The sequence below is a fragment of the Alosa sapidissima genome, chromosome 19 (genome assembly GCF_018492685.1).
Source record: "Alosa sapidissima isolate fAloSap1 chromosome 19, fAloSap1.pri, whole genome shotgun sequence".
Taxonomy (NCBI): Eukaryota; Metazoa; Chordata; class Actinopteri; order Clupeiformes; family Clupeidae; genus Alosa; species Alosa sapidissima.
This window is the reverse complement of record NC_055975.1, coordinates 26351915-26369043: the sequence shown is the minus strand read 5'-3', so window position 1 is coordinate 26369043 and position 17129 is coordinate 26351915. Positions and strand designations below refer to the sequence as shown.

At 44.0% G+C, this 17129-nt stretch overlaps 1 long non-coding RNA gene across 1 annotated transcript; it reads left to right on the top strand.

Moving 5' to 3' along the window:
* The first annotated feature begins 853 nt into the window (after positions 1–853).
* Positions 854–16221, top strand: LOC121692748. The gene is made up of 3 exons (XR_006025336.1): positions 854–1060; positions 1258–1309; positions 15593–16221. It is a non-coding gene; the product is annotated as an uncharacterized LOC121692748 (long non-coding RNA).
* Positions 16222–17129: the final 908 nt, after the last annotated feature.

Sequence of the window (17129 nt, the reverse complement as noted above, 5' to 3'; positions counted from 1 at the left end):
AACTATGGTTTTGGGAAACATGCCCCTGATTGTTTCCTAAGAAACTACAGGGTCTAGCTTTCTAAAGATGGTGGCGGTGGTAGTGTAGTGGTTAAGGAGCTGGGCTAGCGTGCAGTAGCCTGAAAGTTGTCGGTTCAATTCCCGGCTTCCACCGTTGTGCCCTTGAGCAAGGCACTTAACCCCAAGTTGCTCTGGGGACAATGTGATCCCTTGTAATATAGCTGACATATGTAAGTCACTTTGGTCAAGAAGTGTCTGCTAAATGTAATGTAATGTAAAGAGGTAGGTAGGACAAAAGTGGTGCGAAGTGGTGCAATTTCGGGGTAAACGTCTCCTTTATTTGGTTGTCTTGATTAATTTACAAGCCTGTCATTATGTTATTTTTTAATTTACATTAGTTTAAAATGAGCCCAACGCGCACAAGGCATTTCCTTATCTCTTGTTGCGTCTTTCCTCTAATCCCACTTTCCCACCATACAAAACAACAGCGATTGTTTGGTGAGTCCGTTCCATGCTGCGCTCTCCTTATTGGCTTTCCAGAGGACCCCCTCGGGTGACTAACAGGTCGTAATACCATTTTCTCTCTTTTCGCATTATCTGAACCCTCCAGTTGTTTTAGCGTAATGGGTTACATCCGTTTTTGGTGAGTACGCCCCAAAGTCTAAAGGTGTACTAGTCTGAAACATATATCACACCTCTGCATAATGTATTCTGTCCATGCTGTAGTTCAGTATGTCTACCTGTAGAGGGCTCTGTAACCAAAGACAGGAGCACTCCAATTTTAATGTGCTTTTGCAACGCGCTCTACAGGCCTAACGGCACCACCAACCCATTGTGCTTCGTAAATGCAGCCCTCCAGAGCGGACACGGCCTTTCTGTCAACAGCCGCCCAGTGCTCGGCTCAGCTGCCAGGTGGTGGACTGGACACAGCGCCAAATGCTCCAGGAGCTGCTGTGTGTTTATGGGATTTCCTCCGTTAACGCTGGCCACTGTCACCTTTCTGTGAAGTCCATGTTATATGGCATACACAGCGGTAATTGTTTTACGATGGCGATCCCTGGTGAGCGGGTTAATCTGATTGTCTTTGTAATGCTAATTAGTGAGTTGATGTCTGTAACACCATTGTATATTTACAGTTTGTCACTGCTAATTTCTTTAGATTAACAAGATAATATATCTCACAAGATTCATGAAGAACCAGTGGGTTTATTAGATAAGATCAGAATTGTTGACGTAAGGCTGTGTCCTCTTCTACAGAAATTCAGAATAAAGTTGGAGGGCCAGTAAGGATTTGTCATATGCTTCTCAGGTCAGTGGAAATATATTTCTGGGTGAAAAATGTAAAATTAGACGACGTTTCTTATCTTTCGGACCCTGCAGGAAGTTCTGGGGGCATTGTGTGTGGAGGTTTGTGTTTCCTGTGTGCCGACTGACTGCGTTCCTCTCACTCCTACTCCCACCTGCAAAGTGAGTGATTAATCGTGAACTTATTCCCGGACGCCACGGGAACGAACATCTGGGCCGTTGTGGCATCGCTCGCCCGTATCACTATCGCCACTTTTCACTCTTTACCATGACACCCGCGTTTCACCAGCGCTCCCGCTTCCAAAACTCAAGGTAACATCTGTGTGCAGGAAACAGCTGAGGCCCATTGTGGGAACCATTGCACTGCGTCTCCCCATGTTTTCCCTCGAGTTTTAAATGTGTCAGTTTATCATCAAAGAAAAAGAGTGTGTGTGGCCTTTGTATGCAGTCCAAGTGCACTGCCTCAGTTTCATTATGTCTAATAAATGTAATAGGCGACACAGTGTGACTGCAAGTTGTTTACGACCATTCTCAGCTGAGTTCTTTGCAAATTGTTGCACCATCATTTCCTAACCTCTCCATCGGATGGCAGTAGCTCCCTGTTGAAGTTGTAAGGGTGTTTTGAAAGCCCACGGCCTAGCCTTGATGAGCACGCCATTGCCAAGTAACGGCTGCCCCCGGCTATTGTGTCTGTGTATGTTTTATTGTCGTTAATGATTGCGCCCTTTCTCGCTAGAAGGGTAGGCAGGCGTTGTCAGGTAGCCCAGACATGAAGTCAAAGCCCGGCATGTTTTTCGTGGTGTAATCTCTGCAGCAATGGCGGGCTAATGGATTTCCTCTGCCGGCCCTTTTCACACTGCATGATCTAGGCGAATCGGCCTTTAAACACGCGCGTTTGATCAGCTTTGGGTGCTGGGTTTGGCTCTACTAACTATATCTGTCGTCGTGGTGCAGCACTCTACTTCACAACCTTAAAACAAAACCTCAGCACAATAGAAAATCTGCTAACAAGGTATTAAAAGATTATGTTGCCCTAAGCTGGAGATAAAAACTGCTTGAGTAGAATCAAATCAGAGGCGCATAAAAGTGACCTAAAGAGTTGTGTACCACAACATTCAAATTATCCCCGCCTCCTCTACACACACATGTATACACCCACACAGTTACACACACGCACACACTCACTCAGAGTCACACTAAAGGTCTTACATTTGAGCATATCTGGTGAAACATTACCACAAAGTGTGCAGTGCTTCCTTTTGAAACAATCTGGAAAGTTTTTGCCGAGGTTATGTTATAACAGGATTTTGGTGGTGCATCCTGAACAAATGAGATAGGTTACAGTTTCCTGAGCGAGCGACCTCCCGTGGCGTGGCTGTGGATGATGACCTGCTTGTGGCCGTGTTCACCCAGGGGGGCCGATGGGATTGGACACTCCAGGGTAAATCCTCTTCTGCTCTGTTGTTGTGCGGGAGAGAGACACACACACTGCTGAAGCGGATGCTGCCCCCCCTAAAAACATTCTGTTTCATTTCAATTCCCTAAAATGTTCAGTCATTTCAGTATTTCTCTACTGAAAAACAAAACACGAATATCCTTCAGGTTTGACTTGGCTGGAGGAATGTCTGGCTGATTAACACATTCATATTACAAACTTTATGAGTTGCATTCCCAAGTTTACGGTTTCATGCACAGATCTAAATCTGCAGGTATCTGGGTGTACACAGAACCTAGACCATACAATGCCATGTAAATGACTGTGTTAAAGAAGGTGAAACATAGGTATAACAGCTTCAAAGTCATTTTGATGGTAAACTGAGTTGTAGCAGAGACTTTCTAATGAGGAGACACAACGCTCAAAAAATCCTCCATAGAAAGGCATGGGATTAGTTTGTGACGCCAATATGGTAGTTGTCTACACATAATATCCCACTAACCTGACCCTAGCCAGATGAATTTCGCTCCGCCTAGCTCCACTCCTCCATCTGGAACCGATCCATTGAAGTGTTGCTTCAGAAGGCTGGGCCTAATCAAAAAATGCTTGCATATGATTGAATAAGCCACTTGTCCGTCATCTATTGACGTGCTACTTCAACCACTCACATCGAAGCCAACCCGTGACGCTAATAACAGTGTCACAGTCGCTTCTACGCTATGTCACATCTATGAAACTCCCATAAAGTCGGTTGCAGAAATCACTCTCAATGGAAGAGGTCCCAGATGGATGTGAGTGAAGCTAGGCGGAGCTATAGCGAAACGAAATTCATCTGGCTAGGGTCAGGTTAATATCCCACTCCTTCTGAGGCCAAAAGTCGACATGTGAATACATTGTACCAATTATGTGACGTGATCTCGCCGCTGGAGCGAGGTTGGGTGTTGTGAACTTGCACACGCGCAGTTCTGCTCAAAATAGATGCCCGATAAGTGCCCAAAAAGCGTTTCAATATGGCCGCCGAGCGGAGGGCCTTGCCTTAAAGGACTTTGCTTGTAGTAGAGAGAATCACTTGGTTCCCACTGCCCTAGCTTAGCCGAACCCGGTTGGGCTGGAGGAGTTATGTGTGTGTCAAAGTTGAATAAACAGTCGCACTGTTGAGCATACACAAAATATTTTGTGTCAAGAGTGAACACAAAAGGAGCAGAATCTAACAGAAGATGCTGTTACTGACGCCCCACAGGAAATATATGTGCTGGCTGAAAAGCCTTCCATGGCATATAGTCCGTTGCCACTTCCCAGGCAGTGAACCTGATGATGGTTTTGGGGTACACACTCAGACACACACACTCCAGTCTGCATTCATGATAGATGGACTTCACAGCTCGCTCTGTGCTATGATATCAATGAAGCACCACTAACCCACATGAACAACGGTGTGCTGTAGCCACGTCTCCGAGTTTGGGCCTTCACAGCTACCATACGGGGAGGATAATGGGAGACCCTGCGGCGACTGGGTCCAGGGGTTGCAAACTCACAGTGACCTTGTGCGGTGCTATTGTTCCTGAAGTGGAAAGAGGGGTGATGAAATGGTGCGGTCCCCCTGCTATCACCGCACGCAGGATGCTGGCTCCTCTCCCAGTGTCCTGACTCACACGTGTGTGGGTGAGGGAAACGACTGACTCACTCCTGAGCGTAGAGCCACCCCCTCCACACACACACACACAAACACCCGCTCCTCATCTCCTGCCCCACACCACACCACACCACCTCCATCACACCTCTCCATTGAAAGGAATACCAAGGAACTACAAGTGAACAGTTCGGTTCCAAAACACTATATCCACTATTTTAATGATTTTTTTTTACATTTTGTTTTCCAAGTAATTTCAGTAAAACTGTACTTGGGTATTGTTATTTGATTTATCTCTACTGAAATACACAATTAAATAGCCTGACTTTCTATTTTTTTGAAAAACGGAGCGTACAGCGTTTTGGAACCAAACTCTTCAAGTTTAAGTGAAATGAGGCATTGCTTCATCACTTGGCCTTCAAACACAACTGCTGTGATAACACGGTCCATAAGCTCTGTTGAAGTGCCTGTGTTTCTCTTTTTAAATTCCTCCCGCTCAGACATGGTACAGGATTACATTAACTTGAGGGTCCATCAAACATGTTCATGGATATTTGGCTGAAGGCAATGTGAGACTCTGTGTGTGTGTGTGTGTGTGAGAGAGAGAGAGCTGTGCTAATGTGAATTAAAAATGCATACTCTCTTCCTCACAGAAGATCTTGTGAACAGTTGAAAGATTTAAATAGGGTGACCAGATGTCCTCTTTTTCCCGGACATGTCCTCTTTTTGAGACCTAAAAATCGTCCAGGATTTTGTTCTTCTAGAGTGTCAAATGTGTTTACAGCGAATTTGCATTGCGTTGTTCTGTTCTGTCGTTCACAAAGAGTGTTTTCTCTTGTGTCCTCCAAAAAGAGGACACAATCTTGTTACCTTAGTTTAAAACTTGAGGTTGTCTGAGGCTACTTAAATGAAAACATGTAATAAAATAATAACTGAGCTCATGTCAGTACTAATAACTCAACCTAAGCTGATTTTCACTGAATAGTACTCTTGTTGTGAAGTGTGGCCAGTTATGCAATGCTGGCTGTTCTCTACTGTCTGGGTCAAGTTAACATCCATCTGGACGGTGGTAGGGTAATGGTTAAGAAGCTGAGCTAGCATACCCTGGGAATCCAGAGTTCAAAAAGGGAAGCATTTGCTCAGCGAGTGACTGGCAACGAGTAATGATGCACGGAACTTTTGCCCCTTGCATCGCGGGGAACCAATCATATCTGTGTATCTGATATAGGCGGACCAGAGTCGAGCTAAACAGATGACAGTCGTAGTGTTATCCAATTGCGTCAAAGTCCGGAATCAGTCGGTTAATATTGGTCGTATAGTGTTATCTAATTGCGTGCAGTGACATTTTCAAATGCATGCTTGGTGCCGCCCCTTGAGTTGGACCATTACATTATTCGTGGCCAGACAGATTTGGGTCTGGAATCTCCAGGCTAGAGCTAGCATGCAGTAGCCTGTGCTAGTGTAGTAGTTAAGAAGCTGAGCTGGCATGCAGTAGCCTGAAAAGTTGTGGGTTCAATTCCCAGTGTCCACTGTTGTGCCCTTGATCAAGGCACTTAACCCCATATTGCGTCAGGGACAATGGCCCTTGTAATATAATTGACAGATGTTTGTCGCTTTGGATAAAAGGGTCTGCTAAAAGAATCAATTTAAATCTTTGCTCAATGCTCAGGGGCATTAAAGAATTTTAAGGCTAAAAGTAGCTCCTAAGTGGCGAATTTAGGAGCAACTCCTAATTTTTTTCACTAAAAGTAATTCACGAAGCATTTTAGACCTAAAAGTAGCACCTAAGTCTGGGACAGCTTAAAAGAAGTCGAGAGGACTCCTAACTCACTAAGACCTATTCACAAACAGCTTTTTGTGGCATTTCACGTTGCGATGTTTTGAAATGGGTATTACGGTACCGATTCACTTGCACGACACTTCATTTTGTCGTGTCGCATAGATGTTCGTGCTGCCTCCCCACGTTCAGTCGTGTGTGGGCGTTTTGTTTAAAATGTCAGTTACCAGCTCATACTCAGTTCGTTTTAACGTATCTTAATTGTTTTTCCACAAATGGACCACAATTTTAGGCATGTACTTAACAGTATACAACACATTAATAGCCTAAACAAACTATGCAAGCCATTTGGATATCTTCTTTTATTTCAACTTCTCAATGCAATCTCAAATCCTCACCAGAAACACCAACAGTCAATATATTCATCCAAATCCTACTTTCGTTTGTTTTATGGACTACTAGGTGGTCGTGGAAGAGATCGTTAAAACATTATTTGTCTTGTAAGCGGAACTAAAGTTTCACAGGCACCGTTGTGGTAGAACAAAGGACCTACAACCTCGTCCTTTCATTGGAGAGTCGCCTCACGTTCAACGGATTCATTTGCATAAAGATGGGCTTCGCCCAGCTTTTTGACGCGCAACATATTTTCAAATGCAGCGCTGCTTTCCCGGAATGCTTTGCGGGCGCGTTAAAGTCGCTTGACATCACCCATAGGACTAGAGTGGAATGCGACACGACAAAATGAAGTGTCGTGCAAATTAATCAGTACCGTTAAACGTTCCACATACTCAACGCACCCGACCGGTAGCGCGACAATGTGACGTCACAGAAGCGCCGTAACCATTTATACTCGCGCGTCGTGGTCACGACACTAGTTGCAATATTCTCCTGAACAGAGGTGTCGCTGTTGTGAAAAGATTAACGCTAACTACGTTACACAGCAGAAGAAGCTGCATTAAGAAACACAAGTAGCAAAGAATGTAAACGGGCTCTGCTATTAGCTAGCCTCTGTGATGGTACTTCAGACTTTGGTTGCTACTATTCACAACTACCACCATCATTATCATCTAGTTTCCAAGGTGTGCGCACAGGTAGATATATAGATAGATACTTTAGTCATCCCGAGGGAAATTTTAATAATTGAAACAGTTTAGTTAGCTGGCTAGCTAGCTAGCAGCTGGCTGAGTTTGTGTAATTTCCTGAAGTGGAAAGAGATTTTGTTCAGGCCTTAATCGATATCCTTTGTTTGAAAATCGGATCAGGCTAAAACACAAATATGTAAACATCAACATCAGTTGAGGGCTGCAACTTCACTTTTTTAAATGACGATATCCTGGCCGGACTACTGTTGTCAGTGATATAAGTATTTGAAATTAGCATGATTTCCTAATGTCTAGTGACAAATCAGGGCCATTTTATGATTAATTGAATTACATTTCTTACATACGGTTCCTTTAACTTATCCAGCAAACTATTAAAAATTCACGACTGTAACAACACACTGCAACTCTCGCTTGCCCTCGAACTAGTCCATCTTCCTGTTTCCGCTTTGTCGCGCTCGTCTGAAAAAAAATGAGTGGTGCGCTACCTCGCGCTACCTGGCTAAAATCCTGGCGTGCCAGCAAGATCTACGTCATTTTGACGTCACGGTGTCGCGCTACCGGTCGGGTGCGTCGAGTATGTAGAAGCCCTTAGAGTGCGGATCGGGCCGCAAATTTCTGTCCGAACCCGGCCCGCGTCTGACAGAGTTGCGTCCGAACCCGACCCGAACCCGACAGGCATTTTCATTTTTATGTCCGAACCGGACCCGAGCCCGACGCAGATGATGCCTCAGTTATTCCCATGCTAGTGATTAAACGTTCACGTTTGTGGATAGCGTGTCTTTTTAGCCCATTAAACGGAACACACAACAAATTGTCTACAGAATCAGATGAGCGTGCACGCACGCAGGTCACACACAGCGCACATTAACACAAGAGGCCCAAGCAAGCATAGCCTAAATAGAATTCTTGTCTTACCATTGACGAAAAGTCTTAAAAATGAACTGCAACAGTCGTTGAAACTACAGTGCCTCTGTCACTGATACATATGCAGCATCGACGTTAATTGGGGCAACTCAAGGAAATCCTCATCCAGTTGAACGAGACGACCTTATAGCCTACCGGTAGCCTATGTCTTTACCATAGTATGCAACGCAAATAATCTTAAAATCTCCTGATAGGCTAACAACTTCTTTTTTCACGTCACCCAAGACTGTGCGATGTGCATAACCTTTGTTTATGTAGTCGTGAGACGTGACAACGCGTGTGCATTTCAGGTGGCATGCCTGAAATGCGTTGTCACGATAAACAAATCTTGCACACAGGAAGAAAGCTATTTGGTCTTTTTTACATTTTACTTTATTCTCAAAAAACAAACGTTTGCATCATGTAAAGCAGACCTGTTGGTTACCCAACATAATAAGGAATTTAAATGTAAAGCTTCCAATGCATACCCGACCCGTCGGGCTCGGGTCGGGTAGCCACACTCTAATGGGTATGCGGCAACAGGAGCGAGGGAACAATTTTGCATTGTAGGCATAAAAGGGATGCTATAACGCCACCAACAACAACCACAACTACTCATTGTCAACATGTAAATTAAATGTAACATTTGATTGTGAATCAAATTAAAATGTTCTCCTCTTTGCAAACGTAGGCATATGGTGACAGATTAATTTAATAATGTTGCAAAGATAGCCTAGCCTACTGCATCAATCCGTAGGCCTATGTTTCATTAGGCTACTAGGCTATTTGTTTTGCCTTACTCTTTATTCATTTAGGCTAGGCCTTTTTATTCAGTTATTCATCATCTTCCGTCCTTCGCACTACTTGTGTAGCGCATGCATTCTCAGACCTGTCACCTGTCACTCATCATCGTAAGGGAGGTGTTTGGAATAATTCCCGCGTTACAATCATCAGCCAATCAAGGTGGTCACTTCAGGCAAGCTTGTACATGAGTAATGACGTCATCCATAGCAACGAAGACTCACTCTTAGTTTAGGAGTTGTCATTTTTTCTTACTAAGAGTAGGTCTGAAAGGCTTTGTGAATAACTTTTAAGAGAAAACTCCTAGCTGAAATCTTTTAGTGCGATTTAGGAGTACTCCTAGTGGTAAGATAAAAGGCTTTGTGAATACGGCCCCGATCTTTAGGGGAAGTTAGTATCCTTCATCCTAAGTGCTTTACAAGTAAACCAGAGTGTTTTTTAAATAGTTGGCCTACAAAACAATACATATCAATGAAACACATTATGGGGGCCACCCTCTCAGGTCGTGGTAAAGCCGCTGTTGCCTTTAGCCTTGTGACCCGCGTCCCCAAGCTCTAACCACCCATGGCATGAAACTCTGCACCTCAACCTGCGTCTCTCATTCTCACTCTGTTTCTCTCTCTTTTTCATCTCACTCCATCAAAGCCAAGCGTTCAGATGGGGTGGGTGATACTTTCAGTGCGGGCATGTTGAAATTCAAGACTCTCTTTTTCTCTCTATCTCTCTCTCTCTTTCAAGCTATGTTTAATTGCAGGGTCAGCATGCTGGAGCAAGTTGGGACAGTGCTAAAGCAGCTGAACTGTAGCTCGGATTTCTTAGCTAAAGTATTCAACAGGGAACAGGGAAAATATTGTTAATCTGCCGCAAACAAGAACAAAGACGGCCTCTGGAGTTTGGTGTCGGTGGCTTCCTTTATGTCCATGCCGAAGCACCCACTAGTTGCCACGTTTCCATGGAGACCCCTTCTAATCAATGTTGTCTGCGTGATGATGGCTTTTAAAGTCCTCGTTTTTAGTGTTTGCCATGTCTACTAGTCCTAATGAGTCTTTTAGCAAGTTCCACTTTGCCCTTATCATCATGTCCAGTCTCCACTCTAATAGGGATTAATATCTTTCCTCCCGCTCCTCGAGTCACGGTCTTCTGTGTTGACGTTCTGTAGATAGCGGAGAGTGGCGCTTGTGAAAAGGGCATCTGAGGGAGATTTAATTGCCTGCTGCCTGCTGACTCATGCAGCCGTTTGATGTTGTCATAATGTTGGTTGCCCCTTCGAGCTATGGAGGCGTGATTTTAGTGTAAAGATAAACAGATTATAAGGAAACTCAAAACGCAAAAAACTTAGATTGGACGCCTAGATTGTCCTGAAATGATTAATCTGTTTTCAAGGGAAAATCACCCGAAACAAACACAGCTGCAGGATACTTTACCCGGCCATCGAAAGGATTTCATAAATGACTTCAGGAAGTGGTTTGCCGGGAATCAAAGGGTTGACTTTAGACGGACATGTTGCTCTTGGATGCGGTCAGACTGGAAAGTGAATTATCAGCGAAACCTCTGGCTTTTTCAGGTCAGGAAAAGGCAGGAGTTTGGCAGTTACAGATTTGACAAGGATTCACCACCCAGTCCCCAACCTCATCCCGTACACATAGCTTGGCAAAAACACACTGCACACAATGGTGAGGTGACTGAAATGTGCTGCCCAACTGTACAAATACACTGTATTAGATACTGTGTGTGTGTGTGTGTGTCTGGCTACTGTGTGTGTGTGTGTCTGGCCTGCTGACATGTTTTACCCCATTGTTTCTGTGATGCATGAGCAGACATGTCATTTAGGGGAAGAAGAAAGGAAGAGTGGTCAAGACTCTTACACATACACATGACGTACACACACACACACACAAACACAATCCTTGATAATTTTCCTTGGGACATTTCAAGGCAGACTGATATGTGTATCTAGCTCAAGTGAGCAGCTGTGCAGTTTGTACATAGCACCCTGGGGTTAGCTCAATTGCTAGCATGCGACTCTCAATCCATGGTGCTGCAGTTTGCAGGTTTGTGTCCGGAGTGAGTGCATGGCTGAAGCGCACAATCAACCCAACGCAGGTTACGTGTGTGTGCACTTGTGTGTTCACTAGTGTTGTGTTTTATCCTAAAGCTGTGTGTGTGTGCGTGTGCACATAGCTGCAGCTCCTGTGTAGTATAAATCAGTGTTGTGTGTTCACTGGTTGTGTTTCATCCTAAAGCTGTGTGTGTGTGTGTGTGTGTGTGTACGCGCATAGGTGCAGCTCCTGTATAGCATAAATCAGTATTGTGTTCACTGGTAGTGTTTCATCCAAAGCTGTGTTTGTGTGTGTGTTTCATGTTTCATCCAAAGCTGTGTGTGTGTGTTTCATCCAAAGCTGTGTGTGTGACCTGCGTGTGAGGAGGAGATTGCAGCCGGCTCTGGGCCTCCTCTTTGAAAGCTCTTATCAGTGTTCGGACAGATCCACAGCCTCTGCCAGTGGAGTGGACTCTCTCTCAGTGTGTGTGTGTGTGTGTGTGTGTGTATCACAAAGGGGAGAGCAGGCTATTGGGGGCTGATAACCAGTCCGCTTTCACCCTTTAGCCCTCTCAACAGCACAGTAGGGGCTGTTATGGAGGTGTGTGTGTGTGTGTGTGTGTGTGTTTATAATGCTTCGGTCTGCAGGACATTTGAGGCTTAAGAGGACCACCTAAGATATCCCAACATCTTCGTCTCTATTTCGGACCCACTGATGGGCAGCGTCTCTACCGGTGGGATCGGAGTTTCCTCATTTAGCCTCTTTAAACTGACTGTCTTCATTTCACAATATCAGACCCACTCTGATAACTTCATTTGTTTGATGCTGAATGAGGTTTATGCCGAACATTAGATGGCTGCACCGGAAAACTGGTCTAATCGAATATGCTTGTCTAACGATAACATTGATGAAATTGGTAATACTGTTTACCTGCTTTTTAAATTCCGTTTTATCGTCTCTATGTTATTGTTTTGTACAAAAGCATATGAAGATAATTAGATAACACTGTTTTAAGTATAGCCTTTAAACCTAAATAAACTTTTTTATCATTATTTTTACCACCTATGTGTCAGAATCAATGTTATAGCTTGACAAGCAGATGTGATTAGACCTGTTTCCCGTTGTAGCCTTCAGACATTTGGCATAAACCTCATTTGTTTGATGTTGAATTCCTTCCTTGAATCTGAATTTGGGATCGTTTATGTGGACAGACATAACTGATCCCCAGACTGGGGTTTCTTATCTCATCTCACTCAGCAATTTGATAACAGGAACAACCACATGGGTGAGCTCGTGAGTTTCTAAGTAGGGGCCACTAAGTGGACCGTATGTAAACCAAACACACACACACACACACACACACACACACACTTGCAAATGCATAAATAGAATTGAAATCTACATGCACATACACACATCTCACACACATACAATAGCACATGCATATCCACACAGACTTCATAAACTCACATACACAGACAATATGCTAATATTAGTTAGAGTCTGGGTTTATGGCTGTCGTCTTTATATCTCAACACATGTATAAGTGTTTATACTGTACAAATGACCCCCCCCCCCTGTATTTCCTCCTGCACTCTATGTATACACACATACACACACACACACTATGCCTTTTCAGATCCATGCTTACATGCATGTGTTTACACCACATGGGTGAGCCAGTGAGTTTCCCCATATGGGGCCAAGTGGATGTGCACACACACACGCACACACACTGCCTGAATACCACACCTACATATATGTGCACACATGCTTGCGCACGTATACAATAGCATAAACACACGTGCCCGTAGACATCATGGAAGTAGGGTCTGGAGTCATGCCTGTCCACTTCAGATCTCAACATCAACAACTGCGTATATAGATAGAAGGATGAGCCCCTGGGTTTCCTGATATGGGGTCAAGAGCACGTACATGTATCCCCCATACAACACACACACAGGCATGCTCACACTTGCCCCCCCCCCCCCCCCTGAGATGTGTGTGTGTTTGCACTGTGGCTTTTCTTTTATGGGGCCAAGTTTATGTACATGAAAAAATACACACACACTCACACATGCACACACACACATATGCACAGTCATACTAGCCTCCTTAAACCTGTACATGTGTGTGTTTAGACTACATGGGTGACCCTGTGAGTTTATTAGTTTTAGGCCCAACTTTATGTACACACAAACACACACACACACACACACTACATTGGTGAATTTACTAGTTTGAGGCCCACAGTGGTCATCTGTGTTCTTTTAAAGCAGTAATCAGGAGGCAGAGAGGCTCCCACACAAAGGCTGTGTATGTGTGTGTGTGTGTTGCTGTGTGTGTTTTGTGAGTTTTTTTTCCTTTTTTTCCTCGGTCATTGTCTGCAGCGCAGGAGGACCGGCGAGGAAAAGCGTTGAGCTCCAGGCCTCCGCAGGCTGGTGGGAAACATTGGGCTTTGCTTCCTGTTCTTTGAGGGAAAAGGCACTCTAGTAAAATGGCAGGAAATTTCGAGGGCCTTTTGATATTCTCAGCGCTGTTCGCGCACATAAGTGTTTACAGTTTCAGTTTGTCAGGGCCATCTTTATCTGCCCCAGAATCTGTCTCCTGAGAGAAGGAGAGAACTGGGGGTGTGGGGTCGCCTGGAGCAGGGGTGTCCAGATAAGGCTTCCCCATTATGATATTTATTTATTACACACATTTGAGTGTGTGTGTGATGATATTTTGGTGGCTTCCAGAGTGCTGTTTACCTGGCTCTCAGCTGGAAGTCTCTTTATCAAATATGGTTCCTTCCTCTCCCCCTTTCCAGGAAATGGACCCAAGATTGTGGAACTATTTTGTTGTGCTGCAGCATAGCCTACCTAGCTATAACATGAGCGAGCAAGAACGCAAGGCTGAGAGACCTTTAATTAACTTTAAAGAAACCTTAAATTAACTTTATAGCTGTAGGTATTAAATGACACCCCCACCCTGTCTCCCCCTCCAAGGATTTTGCTGCTGGTGTTTTAGAGCTAGACTCCTTCAGCGTGCTGAAATGGATTCACCTGTGTGTGTATCTAGGACTGCTGGTCTTACCAAGCATGCCAATTAGTGGTGTGCAATACTGCAACATTTGTAAATATAGGGCCAGTATTGCCGATACTGATACCAATACCGATATTTTTTTTATGTAGGGAAGAGCAGTATTTCATCATTTATGACATATAAGTATTTATGAGTATAAGTATATATACTCTTTTGATCCCGTGAGGGAAATTTGGTCTCTGCATTTATCCCAATCCATTAATTAGTGAAACACACTCAGCACACAGTGAACACACAGTGAGGTGAAGCACACACTAATCCCGGCGCAGTGAGCTGCCTGCTACAACAGCGGCGCTCGGGGAGCAGTGAGAGGGTTAGGTGCCTTGCTTAAGGGCACTTCAGCCGTGCCTACTGGTCGGGGTTCGAACCGACAACCCTCCGGCTACAAGTCCGAAGCGCTAACCAGTAGGCCACGGCTGCCTACAGGTACTGGTACATGATCACTGAATGATTTTGTGATTTCCACTGTTAATGATTTACAAACATTGCAACATGAAACACTGCAAAGTGTCCATGCAAGATGTGAAAGGAGTGGTGTTTGTGCGACTGTAGGCTAGTTTGCGCGACTGTAGGCTAGTCCTTGCTGAAACAGGAGCAACGGATTGTGAACATAGACGAGATAAACTGAAATTAAAGTATCGATGCGATACCAATACGTTGGTATCGATACTATCGATATTTGGAGAGCCATTGCACAGCTGTGTGTGTGTCTGAGAGTTCATTTTAGTGTGTGGATATGGCAGTGTGTGTGTGTGCGCACGTGCTTGCGTGTGCATGTGTGTGTATATGAATGTGTGTGTGTGTGTGTCTTACAGTACATTTCAGTGTATGGATAACCCAGAATGATCCATTCACTGAATCTGTTCTCTGCCATATCCACATGTCAGCCATAAGATCACCAGGAGGATCTGAAATGGTTTAGTCCGATGAAACTCTCTATACTAGTTGCATCTCCCATAGACCCAATAGTGAACCCAGAGATGTTGAGTACCCTAAAGTTTTATTGCAGAAATGTCATCTATAGGCCTAGTGGATGGATTTCCACTTGGTTGCTAAAAGTTGCACCTTGGGCAATTAGCATAATTAGCATAATAAGGTCATTGAAGTGTGAATAGGGTAAACATTTTAAATTATAGCTATCACCATGAAACTTTCTCAGTTGATTACTTATGTTAAGATGAGAAAAAAATGCATTGCATGTTTTTTTCTATTTTAATGTTTAAATATGAAAATGAGGCCCTAGAGTCTAGTTGCATCTCCCATAGGCCCAATAGTTAATCCAGAAATGTTGAGTACCTTAAAGTTTTATTGCAGAAATGTAATCTACAGGCCTAGTGGATGGATTTCAACTTGGTTGCTAGAAGTTGCACCTTGGGCAATTTGTGTGTCTTAATGAAAGCAGACTGGGTCTGCTGCCGTATCTGGGTCATGTAGTAGATAAACATCACTCGTTTTTACACCCTTTGAAAACAAGAATCACCAGATGCTGACTATTCCACCCTCTCTTCCCTGCAGGCCTGCACGTGGGGTGTGGCCTACGAGGTCACCGGCACATAAGTTCAGGAATCTCTCAAATACCTGAACCTCAGGGAGGTGGTGCTGGGCGGCTACGTCACCAAGATGGTGGAGTTCCAACCGCAGGAGGAGGGCGAAGCTCCTCTGCTGGCCTCTGTCAGCCATAAGATCACCCGGAGGGTCTGAAATGGTTTAGTCGGATGATAAACTCACTATGGCATAGGGAAGGAGAAGCCAGCTGCTAGGCTTACTCAGTTAACAGTCCTACACTAACAGTACCAGAGGTAGCCAGCTATAGGCTAAGTAAGTTAACCAACACATTTGCATGTCTGATTGAGTGTAGTGGAGTCTTAAAGTGGCTAGACAGGGCTGGACAATTTGGCTAAAAACACTGATCTCGATACAGCAAGGAGAAATGGTGATATACGATAAAATATGATCCAAGCACAAGCGGAGACACTTTGCAGGCAATTACCCTTAAATACAATGATAAATCTTATGAAATAACGTACATATTGCAAAGTTCACAAATTATACTGTCAAACATCTTAATAGTTGCACTCACAGTTACACACGCAAATCCACGCACATCACTGCTCTACAAAATGGGGCACCTTTTGGTGTGCAAATACTATGCAAAACGACTATGCAAAAAAATGTACAACTATTTTCACATTATTGCAATGTAATGAATTCTTACAATAAAGAATAATGACCAAAATAAGCTATGCAAAAAACGTCATTGACATTATTGACTATATTGACATTATTGCGATATAATGAATTCTTACAATAAAGAAAAAATATCACAATATATGATATGCAATATGATATCCCTTACAAGAAATAACTGCACAACAAGGGTGTGTTCATACTAGTGTTCTACGTCCGTTTTACATTATAATCCTATGGAGTAGACTGTTTTCAAAAAAGTCCTGAGATGTTGGCTATTCCCCTTACACCACAGTCCAGCAGATGGTGGTGGTAATGCACTCCGTTTGCAAACTGCCAAAAAAAAAAGCTTACCAAAAAAGAAGGGTTCACTGGCCTGTTCTTCTTCAGTGAGTTTTTTTGGCAGTTTGCAAACGGAGTGCATTACCACCACCATCTGCTGGACTGAGGTGTAATGGCAAGTGTACCCTTTAGCCTCGTTCTGGCCGTCGGTTCGAATAAGGCGAATTGACACTTGTTAAAGGTAAACTATGCAGTATTGGCAATTTCCTTACTGTTTTTTTCTTTCGTTTTTTGCTTATTTTTCGCTTGCTCTGTCATGACGAATGTCTGAGAAACTCCATCGCTACCTTTTTCTAGCCGGTGTCTGGCGTGTATGTGTATTTGAATGCATTCGTTACACTCATACTTCCTGACACTGAGGCCGTCGGCCCGCCGGCCCACAGTTGCAAGGGTGGTTTTTCCGCTCACAGGCGCTAGGGGGAAGCGAGACGGCCACCATTCAACCCGAAAAAAGTCATATAACCATTACTCTGAAGCTGGTAAATGAAGGTACATTAAGCTAAAAAACCTGCATAGTGTGCCT